We start from the raw sequence: 27142 nt of genomic DNA, 5'->3' as shown, positions 1-27142 counted from the left end.
ACTGAAAAGGAGAGAGTCATCCAAACCCAAACAGGCTAGCCCCATTATATAGGAATGTTGGTCACTATCTACAGGGACAAGAATGAGGTAGGCCTTCTGGTTCCTTGTGGGGGAATCTTCACATACAAGTACCACTAGTAGCACAAAGTACTTACAGGACAAGTCTTTTCCGTAATGCTGGGAGGAGTTGGGTTAGGGCCAGACTGGGACATGCCCAAGTGTGCAAAGGCACATTCACCCCAGCTGCCTACTTTTCCAATTCAGTTCACAGTCAGGAGTGTGGGAGGCATCTCTGGTAAGGGATCTCTGTCCCAGGGGAGAAATCTGGAAGCTGCTCCTGCAACAGCTGAATCCACTGAGGAACACTGTATATAGATTTTTAAGGGACTAGATGTGTCATTTCAGTACATCCAAGCCCCTATGAAATATTCAAAATTACTACATTGCCTACAAAAAGCTAATGTCATCAGTCAATCTCCAAGGTTCTGCAGACTGCCTTGATTCTTACGGTATTATCAAAGGACTTTTGTTTGTTCCCTTTCTGGGAGGAAAAGAACTTACCAAGCTGTTTAACAGAACAAAATAATATTGTCAGCGCTTGAGCTCTTGGGTTTAAGCAGACCATAGTTATATCTTACCACCACACGAGTGGCTACACTTAGTGCATTTGCTCACTTTTCACCCTAGCAGCCTCCAGTGGCAGACTTTGGGCTCTCAAATTTTAGTGGCACCTGGCACCCCCACCTCTTGTGCTCTGACCTATAGCATTGTTCTGGTGCACTGGTCATGCTACCCTAAAACCACTTCCTCGGTCTCACTTTCCTAGATATTCACTCGGCAATATACACATGCTTATCTAGTCACTACAATTCTAGTAAGACTGTGTCAGTGGTCTCAGCTGGCATGCATGTAATGTATACAGCAAAAATAGAGGTTCCCAGGCACCCTACACAGCCTGTTTTGGTGACAGGAGGATTCCATTATCATAGCTCATTATAAAGGTTAGCTCATGGTTAATGACTGATGGACATACTTGACTGTTGCTCATTGCCTCTTGCACATTCCTTGCTATAAAAAGCTGCCCCACACCCTGGAAAGGTATCCAACTTGCTCCCATGGCACAAAGGACTGGGTTTCATCCTCCCTTCAGTTTCCATGATACTGAATGCTCCGAGAGATCCTTAAGAGAAAAACTGGCACCCAAACAGAAGGAGATTAAGCCACTGCTATGTTGCCACATCGGCCCTCTCCTGTTACGTGGGAAAGCGTTTTTAAAATGCATGCTCCTGGTTTAGGTACTGAAAACTCTAACAGCCCTAGCTCACCTGACCATCAAGGAAGTTAAATCAGCTACCAAGCAAGCCCAAAGACTCCGTCCCAACAAACTAGGCCCACTTTCTCTCACACACGTTATAAGAGTCCCAGTTTCGTTACAGATTTACATACCCAAACACAAGGCTGCCAGATACCAAGGGATGGAAGGGACGTCTCTAGGTTCTTAAAGTGCTTGCTTAGTACACTGGAAAAAGTGGAGTCAACACAGCTTTGTAGCCAATTCTCACTGGCCTGACTCAAATACAGCTACTGCATCTGACAACTAAGAAAACCCTCTCACCCAGAGTGTACTTCTCAGTTTCAGCAGATCTAAGGAGGGGCACTCTCAAATATAGCAACAGGAGCAGCTACCCCCTGCAATCCAAGGTGTCACTCTCTAGCAAATATACTGGAAATGTGCCAAGTCCTACTGTAAAAAGATATTACCCCAGAGTTTAGAAGTATCAGGGTGGTATGAAAAGGCCCAGTCAGGACAGCTGTACAAAGCAACAGCTCCTCACCAACCGGAAGGAGCCAACACAAACATGGATCTCCTGTCCAGGCAGCACTGGCCCACAGCCCAGCTCTCCCACCTGCCCCAATTAATCTGCCTGACTTCCTCCTCTGGGCATCCTACAGCCAAGATAAAAATGATACTTATTTATGGTTTTCAAAGATGCATCTCATTTTTAAATAAAAACACCACTCATTGAACAATAAATATCCTTTGGACAATCAAAATTCAGCTTCCACATAATTTGAGTCAACAAGTGATTTCGTCTATCTGAAAGGCTAGGAAATGAAGTTTACCCAGCTGGATTTGCTCCGACTGGGCCCCAAGCAATGCTGCAAACTTCTGCAGGCAGAATATATATTGACTTATGCACAGCACCATGTGGGGATGCTCATACAGGGACCACTTAAGTTATTAAACACATCTACACAACTGCTGATTCCTTGTGAGCTAAACTAGGGAGAGCCCAGAGTGTAATAATTAAGAAGTCGTTACTGTAGGAGTGACCCATGGGGTAGCCCAGTCATTTTGTTTTTACTTTAAGAACTTGAATATACTTGTTTGGGAAAGGTTAACTCCTACAGTGGATTGAGTTTCTCTAACTATAGTAATTGTGCCCCTCCAACACCCTCCTCCCTCTCAAATTATAAGCACTTTCTCTCTGTCTGTGGGTTTCTTTTGTTTTTTGAACATACAAACTCTAGGTCCAAGGCTACCATTCTGTAACACCAAAGTCACAAGAAACGTAGTCCCGAATTTGCAGCTCAGGGGTTATTTAAATGACTTTAAGATGCCAAATCAAACAAATTAAAGCATCTAGTTCTTCAGTTTCTAGAGTTAAAGCTGAGAATGTTTGTGTTGGAGGGCAAACACAGAACAAGCCAGAATTTAAAGGGGGGGGGAATTCCTCATTACTTGAATTATTTGACCTATAGCTTTGAAACATATGGACTGCTGTCATCACATGCCCACACATTCCAGGAAGCCTGGCTATAAATTATCCACCTGTATAGGTTTACTGAAAACAGAACCTCTCCCTGTGCACCACCCTTCACCCAGGTGGTGCCTGGGCACTTGAGTGGAAGTTTAAGAAAAGTGCAACCATCTGAAGCTTTTCCACCAACAGGACCACTCGGTGCCTCTGGGGTTGGCAGCAGCACACACCAATAGACAAGCTGCCCACGGGGTATCCAACCTATTGTGACCAGATAAAAGCTAATGTATTTTATTACCCTATGTTGCATCCAAACACGCAGCACATCAGCAAGTAGAGGTAATCTTTACGGGACTTGGGGCTCAAAGTCCAATGAGGTTTGTCAACTGGGATAATCTCATGTTCCGGTGTTTCCAAACTGGAGTAAGGGATCCAGCCTGACATGGTTCTACTTGGGACCTGCAGGACCCCCTACCTACTCATTACTTACTTTCTCTTCATACTTCAGGAATATTTTCTCAATCACTCCATTGAAACCACATTACCCACAGTCATTATTATACTATTAATATTAATTATTCTGCAAATAAACAAGAATAAAGCCAGCTTTCAGTAGACCCCTGGGAAAGTGGATTCCAAGACAAGAAACCTTTCCAGGTCCCCGCTGTGTTCTCTATCTTCCCTGTCACCTTGTGTCACAAGAAGACCTGTTTACAATACTAGCCAGGATGTGAGCACAAGTGACGGAGCAACAGCCACCAAGAGCTAATGACAAACTTTGTGGTGAGGAGCAGAGGCTGTTCTGTATCAACTTCAATTATAAATAATCTTAGTTTAGATTTTTACAACGTATTATTGAGACTTAATATAATATAATCAAACAAACCAACAAAAGTACATTGCACGCAATACAAATCAGACACCAATAACAAAGAAAACAAAAAAGCAAGAAACATGTCATCATTCAGTAAAGAAACAAGCAAAGCAACAGGAAATACCTGTACTGCTTAGAATAAATTTTAAGATTTGCATTGCCGCCACCTGTAGTTAATCCATAGGGCCTTTAAGATGACACATAAAGAAACACTAGTACTCACATTTTTGGAGTGACCCAAAGTTCACTTTGTGGGCTGCAGCTATGGCACAGTAAAGCTTTTAAACACAGTATTCTTTTTGAAGAGGAGCTTGATAAGCTAGTATTCAACAAAGGAGCTGTTGCTCTTGTGCTGAACAGCAGCAAGTAAATCCTATGCATGCACACTTGTGCAATGGGTGTTTTTCCTTGTCCAGGGGGCACTCCCTAAGGAAGAGTCACCTGGTTGAGAAAGCAGCCAGGAACAAGCATTTCCCGGCCTCTCCCTTGGAATCTATGCCTATTTCAAATGCCTGATCCAGTTTTAGAGAAGATTTAGCTAAGTGTTCCAGTCCCACAAGTGACACATCTTCCAAGCAGGAGATGACATTTCCACACCAGAAACCTTGGCAAAACAGCAAGCCAGAGAAGAGTCAACTTAAGGGATTTCAAGACACTCAGCTTCTTAAATCTCCGAGCAGTTAATAACTGCAAATGGAACCATATTGGATGTCTCCAATGTAAACAGACCAGCTTGCCAGATCAAAGACTCAACACTCCTCTGTGCTCCTGATAGTCAGTAATATGGGCCCAATATATTTCTGTACCTCAAAAATCTGTACTAGACTTTATATGCTTAGCCAGCCCGTCTCCAAAGCTATGACTTCGTAGATGTTTCACTAACATTAAGCATATAATTTTCTTAGTTTCAGGATACTGTAATTCGTATTGCCAACAGACACCAATTTATTCAGAATGCAGTCCACAGCAGTTCTACAGACAACCATACATTTTATTTTGCCTTCAATCCAAGTGGGGAACAAGATAGATATTGCTCAATTGAGAAATTAGAGCTCTCCAGCTTCTACCTTTCTTTCATTATCTCTGAAAGTGAACAAATGTGCCACAGCTAAAGGAAAAGACACCATTAATTCATTAATGCAGAAATAGGTGAGAGAATAAATCCTCCGCTTTCTCCAAGCACCTAAATAGTACCATTTTATAGCATATGTGCTCACAGCTAAATATTTGCTTGTTACCACCCTCATCAGCTGAAGGTGGGGTATTTTTAACTTTAATATGTAATGGTATCACTTCTCCTGACTCATCTCCAGATGAATCAGCTGTATTACAGTACTTCAGTACTTTCAAAGCATTTTGCCATTTGTGTCATGTACATTTCTAACCTCAATGTCAACTTACTTATGAAAGCCAGATCACTTCCAGCTCAATAAATTTAACCAATCTGCTCCCTCCCGTCTCTATGTTGCAGGAGTGAGTTCATTCCCAAACCATCCCTCAGAGGACAGGATCCATTCACTTCTAGACAAGCCTCAAAGAGCTTGGCTGTCTTTTCCTATTTGGCAGCTTACATCAAAGTCAGATAGTTTCCCCAATATTTAAACCAACCTTTCTTGTTATAATGCAGCCTCCCCCAATCTGGTGCCTTCCAGTTATTTTTGACTACAGGGCACTGGGTTGGGGAAAAGCTACTGTAGCACAACAAACACAAACACAGTGAGGCTTTTCTCTGATAAATTGCAAATGATTCATACATTCTTCAACCTCTTCCTAAAACAACTGAACCAAAGACATAACTGGATCAGTAGCAAAAACTGCATGCATTCCTCATGTTTCCCTTAGAATTCCTGTTATTTGCCATGGCATTCTCATTGATTACAAGTGCTTTTATGAACAATGATGACACAATCTGTGTACTGTGCCCTAGCCAAGGAACAAGAGGAGCCAAGTAGAGCAGAAAAATTGTGCATTAACCAAAAAACAAAACACCAAACCATGGGGCAAAATTTCTAATTTTCAACCCATTGCACATGGATATTTCATTTTTTAACATATTTACAGACTTAAAATAGTTTGTGGAACTATATTTAATGTGTTTTATTTACATTAGGAATCACTGCAAAAAGAAGAAGAAAATATTGGCCACCAAGTCCTATTTACAGTTTGGAGAGTTTGATGAATTGTTTCACTGTGAAGATTTGTGGTTCTTTTCAGTGCAGAGGATTATTATTTTTTTTTACCTATTTCTGTAATGTAGAAATTGCTCTAGGTTTAGCAGCACTCAATATTTGCTTCAGGCATGTACCCAAGCAAGTTTCCCAGTCAGACTACCAGACAACTCTGTTTATTATTATTAACATACAGAACATACATTTTTACCCTTTAGTTGTGCCCGATGTACTCAAGGAACAACTGAATGTGTTCCAGCACTTCAAAGCACCAGCCAGGTGAACACTGCCTGATATAATAATCCCTATACAGTGGTACCTCGGGTTAAGTACTTAATATGTTCCAGAGGTCCGTTCTTAACCTGAAACTGTTCTTAACCTGAAGCACCACTTTAGCTAATGGGCCCTCCCGTTGCCTCTGCGCCGCCGGAGCACAATTTCTGTTCTCATCCTGAAGCAAAGTTCTTAACCCGAGGTAATATTTCTGGGTTAGCGGAGTCTGTAATCTGAAACGTATGTAACCTGAAGCGTTATGTAACCCGAGGTACCACTGTATTTTGGAGGGGGGTACTTCCAAGCTATTATATCAGAACAAAACTCTTAAAAAAAAACTTTGTGAAGACAAAGATACATTTATTGGGATTCATTAATATGAAGGGCTGTGTAGCTATTACAAAATGGAGCAAAAGGAAAGGAAAGGGGGGTATTTACTCTAACTCCATTTTTCTGTTACTCACTGTAATCAGTTCCTCTGCTTTGATGATGGAGAGATTCATTGTTCACACTTCTGCTGCTATTAACCAGTTTACTCAATTACTTCCTCCAAGAAGTTAATCCAAAACAACATGAAAGGCAAAGTTCAGAGCCATCCAGAAGTAGAACCCTAGAGACCAACAGCTGTACACCAGCCTATTCTGCAAAATTTAGAGGCCTCTTTGGTTGGGGAGGGGAAAAGGAGTGCAGGGAGAAACATGCCTGGGAACAGCAGGTGGAAGAGTTGAGTTGGGAGGGCCCACCATCCATGAAAAACCTGAAACTGACAAGGGGACAAATAGAAGAAGATACTTTCACCCCGGTATGGCTCCCCTTTATCACATACACAGCCCAACAAGACAACAACAAGAATCCACCAATAGCATACAAATCAGTACGGCTAACCTGATTCAAAAAAAACCTACCCACCCCACTCACACATGAAAACAAAGTTCAACACAGCCAATCACAAACAAGGAACCACATCCGAGGCCAACCCCAACCTCTCTCACCAGCAAAGAAACACACGCGAATAGTAAAGAGAACTCGCACAAGCGACGCTGACACAAAACCCATCACATACATTAAGTAAAATAGAAACAATGCCTCCCGACCCCACCCCCACTCACCATGCCCCCCTCCATTTCCACCCCCTTTTCTTCCTAATGTAACCCTAATGTCTCAACAGATGAAACTGACCTATGGAAAATGTAACTTGAAAAAAGAGACATTGCGCATACCTTTGTAAACCAAGAAAACTTTAATAAAAATTTTTTTTAAAAGAAAGAATAGATGTTAAGATATTGATTCAAATTTGTTGAAAGTGAAAGTACAGAATGGAGTTAAAAACCTATGAATTTAGATATGCTCAGACATGTTACCAGAACATTTTTATGAGCATTGATTTACAAAAATTGGCATGGTTCATAACAAATAGTTACTAATTTGCTGTGTTTTATTATTTTCCTTAATAAATGGTAAATTATGAAAAACAACAACCTTGATGACGACATTTCCCTCAGCATGGAAAGGAGCGCAGATTTAACTGATTTATCAGCTCTCTCAACATTAAACAAAATGTACCACTTAGTCCTCAAATAGAAACAACATTCGAAGGATGGTTAGTGCCAGTGGAATGGAAGTGACTACTCTGAAAATCCCAAGTACAGTACTTAGAGCTACATTCTAAAAAGTATAATGATGGCTGTCTTTCAAAGCCTAGCCTCTGTGAGCCTCTGGAGGTGCCCTTCCAACTCACTGTACTTTCCCCCAATTAGGTCTTAAAGCTTTTAACTTTCCAGCTGTGCAACATGGACATCTTTAAAAGACATCTGAAGGCAGCCCTGTTTAGGGAAGTTTTTAATATTTAATGCTGTATTATTTTTAACACTCGATTGGAAGCCGCCCAGAGTGGCTGGGGAAACTCAGCCAGATGGGCGGGGTATAAATAATAAATTATTATTATTATTATTATTATTATTATCTCTGTATGTTTTATATCTGGATCTTCCTACTGATTGAGAAGTTGCCAGTAACAGCTTTTCACTCCTCTGCAGTCTATGCCTCTAACCATGTACGATGCCACTTTCTTCCTTATGATCTGTCCTGGGCTAGAGTGAGATGCCACCAACCAGATCTGCTTAGCCCATGCTTCACATGAGAATTTTGCTTTAGAACAGCCTTTGCTGACTTGGTGCCTTCCAAATGTTTGGTGCTCTCCAACTCCCATCAACCACAGCTGCTTTAAAGGTTTGGCACATCATAAAACCAGAGTCTGATCTAAAAACGTTATCTATTTACCCTCTCATGCCGATCAGCAGAACCAAGGGGTTCTGAACCACTTCAAGCTGCATGTGGGATGTGCTTGCCTGACTCTTCCCCCATTTAAAACAAAAACAAAACCAACTTAAAAGTGACCATCTGAGAAAGTTAAGCTAGACACTTTTTCCAGACGTGCCAATTAATTTTTTTCACATATTGAAAAAAGACTGTTTGAAGCCATACAACAGCTCACAGAAACAATATGACATTATAGCACAATTATGTTCCTCGCCACATTGCCAAAGCTTTAATGTTTAGGAATGCAGGATGCAACTGTGTTATTTCCCCCCAACAAGACACTGTTCTAATGTCCCTTTCAAAACAATGGGCATGAGGAGCTAACTGTGGTACATCCCTGTTGGAAAAAAGGAAGTTAGCTGGCAATTCTTAAAACTGGTCCACTGCTCATTTCCACTTGGTTCCAGTAGTAATTGTGCCTGCGTAATGCACACAATACTGTGCAAAATAATGCTTCCTCCTCATTACTTTGTTTTATTACAAATATTTACATTAATTTTTAACAGAAGATAGTGTTATACGAAAAACAGAATCTTGGTGTGGGAATTATACTCCCTTCTTGGCCATGCAGCTTCTGTCACAATATTCTAGAACTGCAAAACAAAGTTTGCACTATATGCATTAAATTGTCATCACTGTATTGACACTTTCTGAAAAGCGCTGAGATCATGGGCTCAAGTGGAAGGATGTTGCTAGCATTAGCCGGGTTTACAACCCAAACCCTTTAGACTGATAGCTGGTTTCTGAGAATGTAATTACCACCCTATAGGCACATTCCTCAGAATGTTTCTTCACCCAGTTAGTATTGCTGGCAAATTGTTTCTCTCCATACAGCCTCACACACCCTGCCCATTTCTACATGGAGAATCATGATCTCACTCCAGAAGAAGAGCCCTAGTCTGCATTCTGTAAAATTAGAGTCTTTTAATCCCAGGTTTTCTGTTTCAGATACTATCTCTGCGGCCCTCTGTCAGACATATTATAAGCACAGGCGAGACTTATCAACATGCTTCCAGTTTGGGATCACTAAGTCTGTTCTCCACCACAACTACCTCCATTTAGATGTTGGCAAAAGCACACAGTAAATATACAGAGAGCAATTTCTGTATAAAGTTATACATAGCAGGTCATGTGATTTAGTAGAACCACCCATAGCCTTCACCAATTGCCTTATCCAGGTGTAGACATCTGCCAAGGACTTCAGCCTAGAAAAACTAGTCATTTGAAGAAATCCTGAGCAGCAAAGAAGAGAACACACACTGATAAAGGGAAAAAGGCTGGGGGCAAAAACAGAAACAACTTGAAAACATAGGTGTATGCTTTTTTTTAGACGTTTGCCACGCCACCTTGTACTGCAGATTATTTCCTACTCTTTATCAAGGTACACAGAAAGAACTCTAAGCTCAACAATGCCAATGTTGGGTTGCACTGTTGTTTCGCAGTCCCTACTCCCAAGCACAGGCAGTAACAAGACAAACTCACAAGAAGTGTGTGCAACAAAATGGGCAGGAGCATCATAGAAGAAATTAGTTTAGACTTTGAGCAAAGTCCACTTGATAGTTAACCCAGTGGCGTAGCGTGGGTTGTCAGCACCCGGGGCAAGGCAAGTAATTTGCGCCCCCTAACCCGTGGATTTGCGCCCCCTAACCCGTGGATTTGCGCCCCCTAACCCCCAGATGTTGCGCCCGGTGCGGCCGGGCCCCCCGCACCCCCCACGCTACGCCACTGAGTTAACCACTTTAAAAATTTAATCAGGATGAGAGGAGACTAGACAAACTGCATACTATGCATTCCTCTAGAGCTGGTAATTCAACTGTTAAGATTCACCTATAAAACTTTATTTTTCGTAGGATTCCAATCGTAGCCAAACAAGTACACTTAAACCTGAAGCAAAACCTGTTTAAACCAGGATCAATCAATGTTTAATTTTGAAATAAGTCACAGTGGCTACAATGCACATCAAAGCTGACGAAACCACTTCGAAACACCATGTTTATGTCCCTCGGTTTTCATTCAATCTTACTGGGGAGTGGAGAGAGGAAGGAGTGGGATACTTAAACATTTGTAGCATTGGCAAAAGGCTGTTTGATGCAATGGTTAAAGAAAAAGCAGCTACCAACCCTCCATTAGGGCTATAAACACTTGTGATTAAACGGGGGGGGGGGAATTCCACTATGGACTTCAGGTATACAATACTGGGGAACTGATATGTCAGGCTCTTCTGCTATAAACAGCTATATAAATGACTTGTTATGACAGTGGACCCTCTCAAAAATCTAACATTAACCATATGATTGATTATTCAAGTCAAGCTTCGGGAAAATCCAAACACATCAGGAACTACGGAAGAGATGCTCTGAAACCAAAGAACCAATGAGTGAGCAGACATGCCTTAGAACCAGTAACAGACATGCTGAGGCACACACTTTTACACTGTGTGAGGTTAAGAGAATACGCTTGATCCCTAGTCCAATGCTCAGCCCCACTATTTATTCACTGCTTAGCCTTAGTAAGAGCTTCTCTCTCAGCTTCATCTTTCTCACCCATTTTTAATATGGGAGTAGAATAATACTGGCCCGCCAGGAGGTTTATTTTGAGGATCACCAAGATAAACTGCTGGATGGGACAAACACTAAGTGGCCTGGAAAGTAGCAGATCCCATCAATCTCTACAGCCCTAGGTGATACACAACAAATCAGTTAAGGAGTTTAACCCTAGGCCATGGGTAGGCAAACCAAGGCACGGGGGCCAGATCCGGCCCAATCGCCTTCTAAATCCGACCCACGGATGGTCCGGGAATCAGCGTGTTTTTACATGACTGTGTGCTTTTATTTAAAATGCATCTCTGGGTTATTTATGGGGCATAGGAATTCGTTCACCCCCCCCATAAAGTCCAGCCCCCAACAAGGTCTGAGGGACAGTGGACTGGCCCCCTGCTGAAAAAGTTTGCTGACCCCTGTCCTAGGCTTATTATCTGCTAGAGGGCATCTGAAAACAGAAGACTGATATAGATAGATAGATGATAGACAACCTTTCTTACATTCTCATTTTTGTGTGACCTTAAGATATTTACCAAGCCTGTTCCCAGAATGGCTTTTTCAGACCTTGTAGAACACAGAACTTGTCTTAACTTGTGATAAAGTTAGTTACGTAAAAGGTTACCAACCGATCAGAGCAGTTCATTTGCATCATCAAGGCACGTTACAGAAGCAACAGTGAACACTACAACATTGTAAATAAAAACACTTTTTAAGTCAATCCCGTATATTTTCTAGTCTAGTTCTGGTGTCAGTGATTTAAACCTACCCTATGCTAGTCTATTGATATGACAGCTCAGTACTAGCAAGCAGAAACTGGCCCTGTAATTGACTAGAAACTACTGCGTAGGAGGCATTGTGTGGTCAATACTGTGCTCGGCTACCTCTTTTGAAGGCTGTGGATCAAGCGAGGCAAGTGCTGACACAGATGACTAGAGAGAGGTGTGGGCAGCTTGCCAGTATTCTGACCTCTCCCTTCTTTACACCAGATATAGCAATCCATACCCATGTAATGTCAGTGTAAAGGTTAGAGAAGGGAAGGCCAACTTCTATAGTCCTGAGTCACTATATTCTCCAGATGGTGGGCTGGGGCCCGAAATTTATTTGGCAGGTTAGTCAGAACATTTTATCAGTATTCAGGTTCTGCAACATCGTTGGCATCGTCTAACAGTAAGGGCTCCAAAGTCATAGCGCACATGGCAGAGAACTGCATCTCTCTTTGGCTTTTGTATTTATAGCAGTATGACATCTTGCAACTTTTGAAAACTGTTTCCTTTTCAAAAGGAAAACTTTAGAAAATATGTTACTATTATCATGATTGACATTTAGTAGGGGCCTGAAAAAAAAGTTAATTTCAGGACTGGAGGTCACTCACAGGTCACCAGCTGGCCATCCTTGTTTTACAGCAGCGATGGGGAACCTGTGGCCCTCCAGATATTGTTGAACCACAGCTCCCACCAGCCAGCATGGCCCATGGTCAGGCATGTTGGGGGAAGGAGTCCAATATCCTCAGGAGGACCACAGAGTGCTTATCTTGGTTTTAAAGGAAGTACAGTCACTTGAGAAGCAAACTTCTCAACCGTATAAGCAACAAGCCTATCTGTTCCAGTTCAGTCTAAATTTGAAATTCTTTATTTTCTGTCCCCCAAAAAGAAATGAAAAGTATTTCACAGAATATCCAGTCTCAGGATCTGGAATCCCACAATACAGCATCTCAATAATACTTGTCTTTGGAAAACAGAATAGGTTTTTAAACTGATAATCTACGAAGCTCAACCCATACAACGTACAACTGAGAATGCAGTTTAAGAATCAAACAGAAGAATGAAAATCCTGTATAGCTTCACTAGTCACCTCATTAAACTCAACATTTTGCTCTTGAATGAAGCAGCTACCATGTCTAGTTATTTATACCATTATAAATATACCTACAGAAAGTTGTTACGGATTTTCAAGCATTAAAGGTTAGCAGCAGGCAATAAGAACATCAGTATGAACAATTCAACTGAGTTCCATAGGACAGACCACTGTTTTTAGCTTTCCCATATAGTTATAGCAAGGCCTTCACCTTTAAGGTGGATTTTACTGAAGCCTCTATAAAGCTTTGTAAACAAAGTAGTGGCTGCTGTCCTAAGACATCTTTGCCATTCTGTATGATTCCCAATAGCTGACTTTGTACTTCAGCTTTTACCCAACTGATACATATCCATCTCTACAGAAGACATACACTAATACTGTACTATCATATTATGTTGCTAACATATTAATGTCAGATCCTGGTCAGAAAGAGCTTGAGTTTTCTTGCCTTCCAACATCCATCTCTGTCTAAATGCTGAAATGTTTTTGTTATGCAGGAAGAATATGTCTCCAGGTGTTGTATGAACAAACCCAGCATGGAGAATACTAGGCAGGCTACCTCTAGAATTCATCAGGAACTTGGAAGTAATGCAATTAGTGCCTTGGGCATGTTTAGTTCAAGTCTAGAAGAATGTTGTTTTAATGACAGGCAGCACCGATCAGTTCAGTTTTATTTAAAGCACCCAAAAGTTTTTTTTTAATGGAAAACAAATCACAGCAGATTTGCAGAATGAGGCTAGCGCCTTGGTTCATCTTACACTACATGTTTAGCCTGGAACATCGGAGGTACAATTCACAAGCGAAGCAGCACCCCACAAATGGACCATAATCCCCAGCTATCCTGTTAAAAAATAAAGCACTTGTTTAGTCAGGTGCTTCAGTCAGGTTTGCAAGCAATGAATGAAATAATAACAATGACTGATATTCAAAGAAGCAGAGCTACTCAGTTCAACAAAGAGAAGTCTGGAGAAGGAACTTCCTGGTTCAATTTTAATTAAACCCTTTTTTGGTCTTTCCTGGTGGAGAAGTGACTGCTGTCCCACATTATTATCATTCAGGATTTTTGTGTGGCTGTGAACAGGCACTAATATGTCTACTAAAAACAAAAATGTAGCAATAAAGACAGAGTTCATGATCTTTCAACTCTTAGGTAAAGGTAAAGGTACCCCTGCCCCTACGGGCCAGTCTTGACAGACTCTAGGGTTGGGCGCCCATCTCACTTAAGAGGCCGGGGGCCAGTGCTGTCCGGAGACACTTCCGGGTCACGTGGCCAGCATGACGAAGCTGCTCTGGCGAGCCAGCACCAGCACCGCACACGGAAACACCGTTTACCTTCCCACTATAAAGCGGTACCTATTTATCTACTTGCACTTAGGGGTGCTTTCGAACTGCTAGGTGGGCAGGAGCTGGGACCGAAAGACGGGAGCTCACCCCGCCGCGGGGATTCGAACTGCCGACCATGCAATCGGCAAGTCCTAGGCACTGAGGTTTTACCCACAGCGCCACCCGTGTTTCAACTCTTACCTCATACCAAAGAAAAGTGATCCCACAAGTTTGCAATGTGTTACTGGTATAGAGTATCATTATTATACCTATATAATAATGTGGAAATATGGCTGAGAGAGCATGGGCTACGCTAACTTGCCAAATGTGTCCCTGTAGAATAGTCCAGTGTCATCACCCCACCATGCTGAATGTGTGTGATTTTTTTGTAGGCAGTAGTGGCCAGGATTTGATTGATTTCATTTATTATTTTTCTATGCCACATTTCATTCAAATGAAATGCAAAGGGGCTTGCAAATGATAAATAACACTAACAAAATAAAACAATAGAGCATCACAAATACAGCACAAATCATATAAAATAATTGGGTGGCAGTAAGGCAGAGAACCACCCTCCTATCACTAGCATTCTAGCAGCTTCCCTTGCCCATTTCCCCATCTCACTCACTGAAGCCAAAAGCCACCATTCCAAATGGGCAATAGAGCATTCCATTCAGCAGGAATGGATAAGGTAAGCTTATCTTTTCCAGCAAAAAAAGTCTTTTAGAAAAGGAGTTCAGTAGAGAGAGGAGGAATGCCATAAGGATACACATTTACAATGCTAAAGCAGAACAGATTTACAATACTGTACTAAAACAGGATAGATTAGTCACAGTTTCCTTCAAATATATTAATCAGTAGAGGCCACACGTATGTTTCTCACTATTGACACACAGATCAAGCAGTTGATTACTTTCGTACATGGATACTCAGTGCACAAAGTATGTGCACAGCATAAGCTCTGAAATGCACACAAATGCACAATATGGCAGCTTTGGTCCAGAAGATGTCCCGGTTGTGGGATGACAACCCCCCACAAGGGGCATATTGCAGCATCAGGAAGCTCCTTCTTGGGGGTCACCCCCTCTTTACATAGGGTGTTTTTTGGGCAGGTGTTTTTCCTCCTCCTGCATTACTATTCTGTGCTGTTTTGTTCACTTTGTCATTGGCTAGTTTGTTGTTTTATTTTCTGGTTTTAACACATATTTGTCCCTCTTTTAATTTGGTCATTTTTGTAACTCACCCTGGGACCATTCAGTGAAGAGCAGGGCACAAATAATAAACAAATACATGCATAGTAACTTGCAAAAGATAATGCCTCTTTATCTTAAACCTTGTAAACTCATCACCACACATATATGCTCCATTCCTAAATGCCGCTATACATGTTATGACTTCTTTTTGAGCTTCTAGGGCTTCCATGGTCTCCCAGGTCAAGAACCGACCCATTTGCTATACAAGGCAGTGAAACGTGCCCTCCGCCAGGATGTTTTTCTTCAGCTAATCAAACTATGTTTCAAGTTGGCATATGAAGATAAAGGAATTCAACCCTTATTTCAATTAAACCTGGTAAATGGGCCTAAAATGTTAGGTCCCCTGACAGGAGGGTAAGAGGAAAGATCTGCTTTAGAATGGTGTATTCAGCCTGCTTTAAAGATTTACAGATCTGCTGGGGTGATGCTAAGTGATAAAACCAGTGGTTGGCGTCTGTTTGAGCACGAGGCCCCAAACATGCAAATTTTAAGATCTCAGTTACTTGATTACATATGCTAACAGTGCAAAGAAGCATCAAAGACTGACCTAGAACTGAATATCACAGTTTATCATGCCAAAAGCTACCTTGTACCTCTGGAAATAGCCTAGTATATTTGTCTCATTTTCCCTTATTCCAGTTGTTTCCAGGGTGAGTTTATTACATCAATTTATATTGAACAAGTATTGCAGTTAAGGTGTAAGGAACAGAGACAAACTACACTTTGCAAGCTTCCTGCAATCCACAAAGTTTGTGCGCCTATTCTAGTTTCCCCCATACACTGGGTTTAGGGCAAGCAGCAACATGGTTCTGCAGAGAGTAAAAGTCAGGCTGGTGGAAACAGAGGAGCAATCCTATACCTCACAGTACCTGGGGTCCTACACCTAGCAGACATCAAAGTGGTTTGAGAAGCAGCAAGGCTCACTTGTGTTTGGCATAATGAAGGGATTATTTTGTATGAAAAAGACTATTTCAAAAAATAAAATAGCCAAAACTGATGGCAGAACAGACAGTTCACACATTTCTACTTCCTAACTGGCGACTATGTGTGTCAACTTAAGCAGCCCTTAAGTTTCTTCAACAGCCAGAACTGTCAGAAGACCCAGAGGCAAAACAAACCTCCCCTGAGCCACAATGCATCTAACTCTGTAATGCAGTAGCAGAAATTCCATTCTTGCTCCACCTAGCAATCGGCTCACACCTAGAAACAGTCAGTTCTATCCAGCATTTGTTTAACGCTCTGCTTCATAATTGCAAATCCTCTTAATGTTATTCAAGGTAAAGTTTAGTGGAATGAACATACGCCTTTTAAAGCAAGGTTTTAACTCTTTAATACAATGGGAGGCATTTGAGAGTTATATTATTAACCATAGGTAAAAACCTCACACATTTCCATGCAAATAGGTTCATGGCTGACTTTACTGTCCCTGGTATTTGTGATTTTTGGAAGCCATCTGCTGTATGAGAAATCCAGAAGGGCACATTTAAAGCTGCATGTGGCTTTCTCCCTCCTCCTTTTGACCAGCCCTTCAAATAAATAGATCGTGTTAAGTGCAACAAGTAGGGAAATTTTAGCTGGCACAGAAAGCTGTTATACTGGTTCACAGTTTGTACAGCTTGCAAAGCTCCTCTGACATTTCCTTTGAGGAGCTTCTGACCTCTTCCATGACCAAGAAAGGACAAAACACAGATGGTCTTTTCTCTCTTGCTACAACAGAAATCCAGTATTAAGTTCCCTGTACAAGAATATCAGCACAGCATATTAGCTTCTTTCCTTCATGGACAGTTACCCAAAATAAAAATATCTGTGGAGCCAGGTAACAAGATCACACAGGTTCAGAGAGCAACCCCTGGTGTCTGCATGTCCATACCTCAGTCGTCAACAAAATGCCACTCAACCGTACAGAGATAATATCCTCAGCATCTACAAGGGGACCTTCCCTTCCACTTTTTCCTCCCAGCACAAAACTGCAGTAATACTGCAGCTGTTTGCATCTCACCTTCTGCTGGCAAGGCTTGCTACTTCCATTTTAATTCTGTAGTGTACAAGCTATACAGCTTGAAACTGTCCCACCCCTTCTTTCCAGTCGGAATTCCCAAAGCTTTAAATACTAAATTAGTTTAAAAATCCAATCTATATATTACAAACAACTAAATTTTAGACTACAGTATAAGCTAGCCAATAATATAATATAAATGGCTCTACTCAGAGTATGACTTAGTTTGATATCACCAATTGTGTGTTATACTCTTATTTGGCACCCCACCTTTTAAACAAATCAAATTCCGATCGGCCCAGAACTGTAATATTCAGCCATCTCCTGCTGGAGGAAATTTCATTTTGGTGGCTAAGCAGAAGCGTTTTTACCCAGCCCTTCAAACATCAAGTTGTAGATGGCGGAGGGGAGGAATGATAAGTGTGGAGGGAAGGATCCTAGTGGCTTTTACTCTCTTTGGCAGCCCCTCTTGCTAAACTCCCCTGCAAGGCCTGTGGCTTCCAGTTTCATTGTGGGAAGCAGCTCGCACCAGATCCTCCTTCACAAAGGAACTCTGTCATCTTATCTCCCGCGCCCGAGCCCGGTTCCGCACCAATCAGACGAGGGTGCTCCCTAGCAGAGGGGTTCCCACCCGAAAGTTATCGGCCTTGGCGATGACAGGAAAGGGAGTGGGGAGGAGGGAGAGGAGCACAAGTATGAAACAAACCTGTTCAGAACGCTGCCAAATCCTTAGTTCCTAATGTTTAAAACCGAAGAAGTTGGCGAGCGCGTGTGTCCCTCCCACCCGTTATAAGAAACCCATGCCTCCCCGCCCCCCATTCCCACTCTCCTTCATCGGAGAGATCTTGGAAGTGGGTGCGGCGGCAGCGGCAGTTTCGCCCCGGACAGAGGCTACGACCTACCTGCCCCCGCGCAATCCAGCGGAAAGAATGTCCGCAGAGAGCAACGTGGGAGACCCGAAGCGCGCTCGCGCCCCGCCGCCTCCGCACGCGCAGCAGCCCTGACTGGGGAGGAGGAGGAGGAGGGGAGCGAGGACGACGACGGTGGAAAGAGGGCGAGAGCAGCCCCGGGCGCCCGCCAGCCGTCCTGAGAGGAAAATAAAGACGACTCAGTTATCCTCCCCCCCCCTCCCTCGAGAGTCGCTGCTGCGTTACCTTCTCGAAGCTGCCGCAGCTGCTGCCTCGAGGAGGACAATCGCTCTCTGTCTGGCGAGGAGAAAGGGCTCGGAGCGCCTTTTCCACGACGCAGAGCAGGAGGTCGAGCGCAGCAAAAAAGGGAACAGGGATCCTGTGGCTCCTTGCTCGGGAACAGCTCCAAGAAAGAAACTTACCTCCTCGGTCCCACCCTCCCAAAACGGGGGGGGGGGACACGGGACCCAAAAAAGAATCTCCCTTTCTTTTCCCTGCTAGAAGAAGAATGGGCTCTCGTTGGAGACGCTGCGAGTAGTCCAGAGCCCGCAGGGAGAGAAGGAGGTTACTAGGAGACTTACCTCTCCAAGTTGCTACTCCGGAGACTCCCGCTCGGAGAGGAGTCCTGAGGCTCGCCGGGATCAACCAGCGAAGCGTCCGAGGGGGGAAAGGCTGGGCACGTTCCTCGCCAAGCCCACCCTGCCCGGATCAATCCGCCTCTCGCTCCTCTCCTGCGGCGCAAACTCTCGCTCTCGTTCGCTCCGTCGCCCCTCCCCCTATTTCAAGCGGCCCGACGGACAGCGAAGCGTTTGGGGAGGGGGGAGGCCGGCCCGCCTCCCGGGCGGTAGGCGGACCCACGCAGCCCCCCGGAGACCTCCGAAGGGGAGCGCGGCGCGACTCCCGCGCAAAGAGGCCTGGGCTGCGGGCGAGCGAGCGAGGAGCGCGAGCTCGCTGGGCAAGAAAAAGAAGGCTCCCTCCACCCTCCTGCCTCGGGCCGAGAGGGAGGGAGCTTCTGATCCAATTATCCCGCTGTCGTCGTGGGGATGAAGGGAGGCCCTGCCCAGCAGCAACAGGAGAGGCTGAGCTGGCCACATTTAAAGCGGCGGGGTGGGGGAATGGGGTGGTGATATTCGCATAACCGCAGCCGGGGCTCAGCTTCCGAAGGAGCCAGGTTTCAGTCGGGACAAGCGAGGGAAAGTGGGAGCGCCTCTGCACATGTGAAGAGTGCGTGACTCTGGCGCAGCCCTCACGCGAGCAGGGATTCCAACCGGTGCGGTTTGCAGGCCCTGTCGCAACAAGCAGGCACCGAGGAGACTCCGGGGATATCGAGGTGGAGGGTTTTCTGCCATGGGGCAAAAAGGGAACAGACAGTCGCACTCGCAAAGCCTGTCGAAGGGCTGTGGGGCTCTTTCCCTGCCAAAAGAGGAGAAAGCAGTGATTCACCCGGGCGTCCTCCTTCCCAGATTGCTTTTTAGTGGTTTGCTGGGCTCGGCACTGCCGTGAGGAAACTCCTTCACGAGGCTGCTGGCGCTGGCGCTGCGCTCTTGGAACAGCCGATTCACCTTTTCTGCTGCCCCACTTCTCCCTTGGGCACAAACAGCCAGTTTGTTGGCTTCCAGGAACAGAGCACTGAGATGTTTGTCTGAAGAGAAACCAGAAGTCTTAAATAGGAAGCTGCCTTGTACCAACCCAGGCCATTAGCCTTTCTACCCCAGTGCTGTTTACACAGACTGGCAGCAGCTCTCTGGGGTGTCCAGCTAGGATCTTCCCTTGCCTTCATCTTTTGCATGTGCTCGATCACTGAGCTACAGCCCTTCCCCACTCACCCTTTCTGAAGGCCATGGTGTCTTCCTACGCTTAAAAAGATGCCTTGTTGACAGTGCTTTTTTCTAAAAAAAAAATGTTTAGGGGTACTCTTATTTTCTTACTCATATTGAAATACTGCCCCTCAATGAGGCCAAACCTGGATTCACAAAATATTTAGGGGTATGTGTACCCCTGCATACCCCCCAGGAAAAAAGCACTGCTTATTGATGCAGTAAAAGACATGTTCTTATTGCCAAGTTTCTCCTTTCCCTCATCCCCTAATTTGGTTCCGGGTTTTTTGTTTTGTTTTTAAACAACCCATTTTCTCTTCCCCTTCTCTCATTTTAACACTCCACCTCCAGTTTTCAGTTCTTACCTTTTACAGCCCCTTGGGATCCTTGGAAAGTGGAGCTGCGTTCTCCACCTCCCTTAAACCAGTTTAGCTATGACTCAACATTTGAGACAAGGTTTTGCATTACATGCATGGGAACATTTTCCTTTTCCAGCCTACTTTCTGTTTATGCTAGCCCTAACAATCTAGAACTTCCGTTATTGCAGAGGGTATAGGTTTGGATTTATTACTATTGTTTTGTTAGGTGGAAAAAGGCTACTGCCCACATAGAGTCTCAGTTTCTAAAATAAAACTTGCCAGAACTAATTTCTATCTGGAGCTTACACCCTGGACAATTTTTTCCTAATCACATATGGGTGAGAACCATTGGTTGGTTACATGGTGATAAGCGAAAAGACTTTGCACACACATTGCATCAGGAAAACAAGCCACTGAACATTGATGGCAACTGGAACTTCCCTGCAGTATGTTATAGGTATTACACATTTTGGAACATAGATGCTAAGTTTTCAGAATGGAAAAATACAACTTCAGTCATATAGCCCAGTCCTAAACATGATTACTCTGAAACAAATTCTATTGAACTCAGTAGGATGTAATCCTAAATGCATATCACTGTCACCTAAAATGTAAGGCAGCAGCCTTTAAAGTCACCACACTTAGTTTATGTTGCTCCATCTGTTCTAGAAAAACAACAAATAATAACTCAGACTCCAGATAACTGACTCAGACAAAGGCTAGTGGCCCCCATTAAGGTATCTCTCTGTTTAGACCATATTTTGCGCTCTCCTCTTTCACCCTCATTAAGAGGAATTAAAGAACCTTTTAATGAGGGTGAAAGAGGAGAGCGCAAAATATGGTCTGAAGCTCAACATCAAAAAAACGAAGATCATGGCCACTGGTCCCATCACCTCCTGGCAAATAGAAGGGGAAGAAATGGAGGCAGTGAGAGATTTTACTTTCTTGGGCTCCATGATCACTGCAGATGGTGACAGCAGTCACGAAATTAAAAGACGCCTGCTTCTTGGGAGAAGGGCAATGACAGGCCTAGACAGCATCTTGAGAAGTAGAGACATCATCTTGCCAACAAAGGTTCGTATAGTTAAAGCTATGGTTTTCCCAGTAGTGATGTATGGAAGTGAGAGCTGGACCATAAAGAAGGCTGATCGCCGAAGAATTGATGCTTTTGAATTATGGTGCTGGAGGAGACTCTTGAGAGTCCCATGGACTGCAAGAAGATCAAACCTCTCCATTCTGAAGGAAATCAGCCCTGAGTGCTCACTGGAAGGACAGATTGTGAAGCTGAGGCTCCAGTACTTTGGCCACCTCATGAGAAGAGAAGACTCCCTGGAGAAGACCCTGAGGTTGGGAAAGATGGAGGGCACAAGGAGAAGGGGGCGACAGAGGACGAGATGGTTGGATAGTGTTTTCGAGGTTACCAGCATGAGTTTGACCAAACTGCGGGAGGCAGTGGAGGACAGAGGTGCCTGGCGTTCTCTGGTCCATGGGGTCACGAAGAGTCGGACACGACTAAACGACTAAACAACAACAACTGTTTAGATCTCATTAAAATACCTCATTACAGTCGTACCTCCGCTCCTGAACAATCGAAAACCAGAAGTGAGTGTTCCGGTTTTCTAATGTTCTTTCAGAAACTGAACATCCAACAGGGTTTCTGCAACTTCCAATTGGTTGCAGGAGCTTCCTGCAACCATTCGGAAGCCGCGCTTTGGAAGTTGAATGTTTCAGAAGTTGAACGGACTTTGGGAGCAGATTCTTTTCGACTTCCGAGGTACAACTGGAATCTGATCAAGATTAGGTCTCAGACTTGTAGTCCATACTCTTGAGTAAACCACATATTTAAAAACATTAATTTCAGCCTTGCTCTGGAGCAGGGTTCATTCACATGCTCATCTTCCAATGTGATTTACTGCATCACCAGCCAGTGATTCCCTTGGGCATTCAACATGGGACAAATAGGCCAGTCTCTATGTAGCCATGGAACAAATGAAGTTCAAAGGGAGACTTGCTGAATTACAATAGATCAATAATTTCAATGCTATCACTTGTGGATTGAACCAAGCCAAAGGATTTTTAGCACATTATATGTATTAATTGGCTTACCAATGCTAGGATGTCTGTGCCATCAAGAATTGTTTTGTGAATTATTGCTGTTAAGTATGTAATTTTCAATGTCTGTACTTTTCTGCATTTCATTTCCCTCTGACCTCACTTTTTACAATACCCTTCCCCCCAAAAGAGTGTATATATACTTACAACTCAGAATAAAACTTCATGCATATGATGAAAATGGACTGTAGTGCACAAAGGCTTACGTCATAAGAAATGTGTTTGTCTTTAAGGTGCCAGAAGACACTTCACTGGTTTTTCCACAAAAGACAGATAACATGGCCAGGTATCTGCGTGGTGTTGTTGTTGTTTTTGTTCTTTTCCAAAAACATAACTCTCATAATATTTAATGAGTCAGTTCAATTTTTCATCTTTCATAAATATTTACACTGAATCCTGAAGTTGAAATAAGGACACTTGAAATGGAACATACAGGGTGAGTCTTTTAAAAGAGGCCCCATGGAACATGTGTACTCTGTATCCACGGGGCCTCTTTTAAAGGACTCACCCTGTACAACAAAATGTTGCCTTGTATCTGCAGACTGACAGGAATGCTTCTGTCCTTCCAGCCACTGCTGGAAGAGAAGACGTGTAATGCTGTTCAGAGCTTGCAGGAAGGGACAGAGAAAAAAGAGAAAAGTCTTAAGGCGCTATTCCCCCCCCCCCAACCTGCCTGCCTGAAACCTTTTCCCATGCTATTTATAATGCTCAAAGGTCTCAGGTTCAGCACTGACATCCAGCTCTGAACCTAAACACATTATTGATACATAAAGGTAAAGCTTCCAAAGAGTGTGAAAATAAAATATTTCTTCCTTCCTGAAACTTCCCATACAGAGTGCAGGTTGGCAGCTTTGAACTCCATGGAACACAGCCTCAGCTTCCTAATTCCTATCTCCAGGATACTGTGCATCAGGACCAGGGAACATGCAGCTCTACAGATGCTGGACTCCATCTTAATAATAATCCCTAACAATTGGTCATGCTAGCTGGGACTGATAGGAGTTCCAACAATGTATAGAAGATCTCAGGCCAAATAAGTCTTCTTGCTCAATTTCCCTTCTCCCCCGTACCAAACTGACACCCTCAACAGTTGTTCTCAGTATTTTGTAAGGCCTAGGAACAGATTAGCACAGGTCCTTATCAGCCTGCTTGGTTATTTATTTATTTACACGCTGTTATACTTCCGCATAGCTGGGGGAGTTTGCTTTGGATGTAGGATCCACTAACTTTTCTGTGGGTGGCATCCATTTGCTTCAAAACCGATAAAAACAGGGCTACCCAGGTTCAGTGCACCAGGTCTTTCATTATATGTTTCCACTTTATTATACTCCGCTTTTCCTCCAAGCATCTCAGAGTGGCTTACACAGGATTCCCAGGTGGTTTCCCATCAAAGTACTGCTCAGGGCAAGATCCTTCCCCCTTCAGTACAGCTGCTCAGCTGTAATATTCTGTCTACAGACAATTGTCTATATTAAAATCCATCTTAAAAAAACCAAACCCACAACCACTTTGGGAGTTAGCAGAGATGTGCCAAGTGTGCTTACTCAGAAAGGTTAGTTCCTGGTCTTCTGGTATGCAAAACCGAGGCAATGGTTGTGTTGAATTACAAGGAAGGGTGGCAGCCGTTGGGATTCATGGAACAAGGGAGGCAGTGGCCCTGATCCAACTAAGGTGTGTTGCAGACACTGATGATCAGCTAATTGTTGGCACAGGGGAAATCCCTTCCTAGCACAGCACTGAATATCACACAGGCCCCCTCCCTGCTGAACCTCTGGTGCCTACTCCAGACTTTTTTTTTTATCCCAGCATGCATTTTAAATTTATTATAGTTTCAGATTATTTGTATTGCTTCTCTTTTATTTCTGTAAGCTGCTTAGAGGCTATTACAGTTAAGTGGTATGTCAATTATTGAAATAAATAATTGGATGGATGAATGAAATAGACCTGTGCACAGGGCTTCCCCACTCTCACCCACCAGCTGGTGGTTGGCAACAGACAAATGTTGTGCACACTTCACAGGCAAAGTGACATCTAGTGATTGTTAGACGGGTGGATCCACCTGTCAAACTTGGCCCATGGGGGAGGGGCAAGGGGAGATGGCCTGCTGGCCACATCCAGACCCCTGTTCTAATGCTACATCCACTTGTGGCATTATTTTTAACATAATTATAAGGCTGCAGTTCTGTGCACATTTCCTTGGAAGTAAGTCTCATTGAACAAAGTGAGACTTCTTTTTCAATATGATCTTTATTGTATTTTTTAATATAAAATAAAAAGGAACAATACAAATATGAGAAAGTATGAAAAAATACTGTTGTCTAAAGAAAATAAAAACAATGAGACTTCTGGGTAAGTGTGCATCAGCTTAAGTTTGAAGGAACATACAGTATGTTTTATGCTTTCAAATATGAAGCAAATGCAAATTAGTATGACAAAAATCCCAATTAGTCCATGGCAAAGTATTCCCTTTAGCTGTTGATTTATATATCCTTCTCAAGCCGGTGAAGTAACTGATGTCTCAGGGTTTATGAATAGGATGTAAAAGGAAACATCTATATATTTTTTTGACAATTTGCATTTAGTGAATAACCATTGACAATGGATGGGAATCCATAGGTCTCTGAAAAGAAGACAATGAGAGCAATGAATAATCCAGAACAGCAGCATAGACTATTCCAGAAAAAGTAGCTTGTAAACTGCATCCAATATGTGCCTTTTAATTTACTCAAATGAGGTTTGACTGTGGATACAATTAGAGCTGAAATAATGAATTGATTAATTTGGCTTTTTAATCAATTGCAGCATCAATAATAGATTAAAACATGCCTGATACAATTTGCATTTGATTGTTCTTTCCCTCTCTCATTTGGCAGCTCTTGATTGCTCTTTCCTTCCTGGCAGAGTATTGCCATTTGCCCATCATTTTGCTTTCCTAATAATGAATCTGTGCTGGAAGTCCTTTTCCTTTTGACATTGACACAGTGCATGAAAGATTGCTGCTAATTTAAAATTATTATACATGTAAAAAAATAATCCTAGGTGACTTCCGCATGTTTTAAGGTACAGAATGAAATGAAACTTAATTTTGATGAGCTACCTAACTATGTGTGCCTAGGATCCCTGGCCACACATAAAAAGTTTGTATACATATGCAGGGAGTGTACAGATGGTTTGGTGAATGTATGCAGGCCAGAAAGACGGTTTCAGGCTGATATCCCTGCCTAATGTGCAAGGAGGGCACATGATTTAGTTAGTGGTCAATAACCTGAAGTATAGGAAGGGGCTGCCAGCAACACAATCTCACAATACAACAGCCACCTAAGAGAAGCATAGAAAAGCTTCCATCTTCATGAGAATCAGAGTACTGAGCTACATAATCAGAAACATTCAATGCAATTCTTAACTTGACCATATAGCTTCAGATTGTAGGATGAGAAATCACGTTCGAGTGGTTCCTGCCTAAAATCTGTAATGTTATTTATTTAATAAAAAAATTATACCTTGATTGTAAGAAAAAAAATACACCTTCAAAATTGTTTATAAAAATAAAACAATGGAATTACCAGTAAAAACAGTTAAAAATAGCTATTTAAAACATTGCAAAAACAATAACTAGCAACTGCTGTATTTGAGATACCATTCTTGTCACACCTTTCTAACATGCCTCCCCCCACCCCCCATGCATGGGGTTTCTTAAATGAGGAAACATTCATATATGAATCCATGCTGGCTTGGAACTTTCCATGATTTCCAGCTTTTTATACGCTACTGCACCATGTCCACGAGTGTTGTCCAGTAGGAGCTGGAATAAACAATGTCACAAATGTAGCATACTATATTCATGGATTTCTTTTCCTTTTTAGGGATTTATCTCCCAACCTCCACTTTCCCACAAGTTTCCAAGTGCCAGGGGTGCCAACTTGAATAAAATATTGGGGGGGGGGTGAACCTAGGTAAGCCCCACCCGCATAATCAATCACCTGACACAGTGCACTCAATTTGAATGGCAATGCCCATCAGTTTTGGGGCGGAGGGGGCGAAGACCCCCTCGGCCCCTAGGAGTTGGTTCCTATGCTAACTGATTCCGGGGCTCGAGTATGGTGCAGGCTGAACCTGTTTATGCACTTGAGCTGCCAGTGGTTATGGCCGTGGCACTCTGCACACGCTCAGATAACTTATTTCCCCTCCCCGCCCCAGGATGCTTCCAGGCGGCACTTAAAGAAGCAACCACCCTCCTATATCTCTCTTCCTACGATTTAAAGAACAAATAAATCAGCCGCCAGGGCCAAATTCTGGTGTAACCAGGGCCGGACTAAGGTTTAATGAGGCCCAAAGCTACTGAAGGTAATGGGGCCCTTTCTATGTCCAGCTGTCCTTTGTCAACAACAAATTGTCGCTGTTTTTTGTGTTGAATATATACTATATGGTAATTTATGGACCTAATAGGCATCTAAAGCCATTTGCACATAACCAACAGGAGCCTATACAAATCACTGTTGCTGTAGATAGGTTTTTTTGTTTTCTGTCTTGTATTTTGGAAATGTACGCCCAGGTTTTCATGCTTTATTTGGGGGGGGGGCTTCA

At 43.1% G+C, this 27142-nt stretch overlaps 1 protein-coding gene across 10 annotated transcripts in view; it reads right to left on the bottom strand.

Annotated features, from left to right (window-relative positions):
* Positions 1-19421, bottom strand: part of PACSIN3 (protein kinase C and casein kinase substrate in neurons 3) — a 28525-nt gene extending 9104 nt beyond the window's left edge. The window contains exon 1 of one of the 10 annotated variants that reach the window (XM_053386635.1): positions 18852-19421. The gene's annotated coding sequence lies outside the window, so the exon portion shown is untranslated. Of the gene's footprint in view, positions 1-3859; positions 4063-18264; positions 18349-18516; positions 18615-18851 lie in introns of those variants that run through there. The other 9 variants (XM_053386654.1, XM_053386626.1, XM_053386646.1 and 6 more) reach the window with 9 other exon arrangements.
* Between the last annotated feature and the right edge of the window lie 7721 nt (positions 19422-27142).

The sequence above is a fragment of the Podarcis raffonei genome, chromosome 1 (genome assembly GCF_027172205.1).
Source record: "Podarcis raffonei isolate rPodRaf1 chromosome 1, rPodRaf1.pri, whole genome shotgun sequence".
NCBI lineage: Eukaryota > Metazoa > Chordata > Lepidosauria > Squamata > Lacertidae > Podarcis > Podarcis raffonei.
Note: the sequence above shows the minus strand (reverse complement) of the source record. Positions and strands in the feature narration are given on the sequence as shown.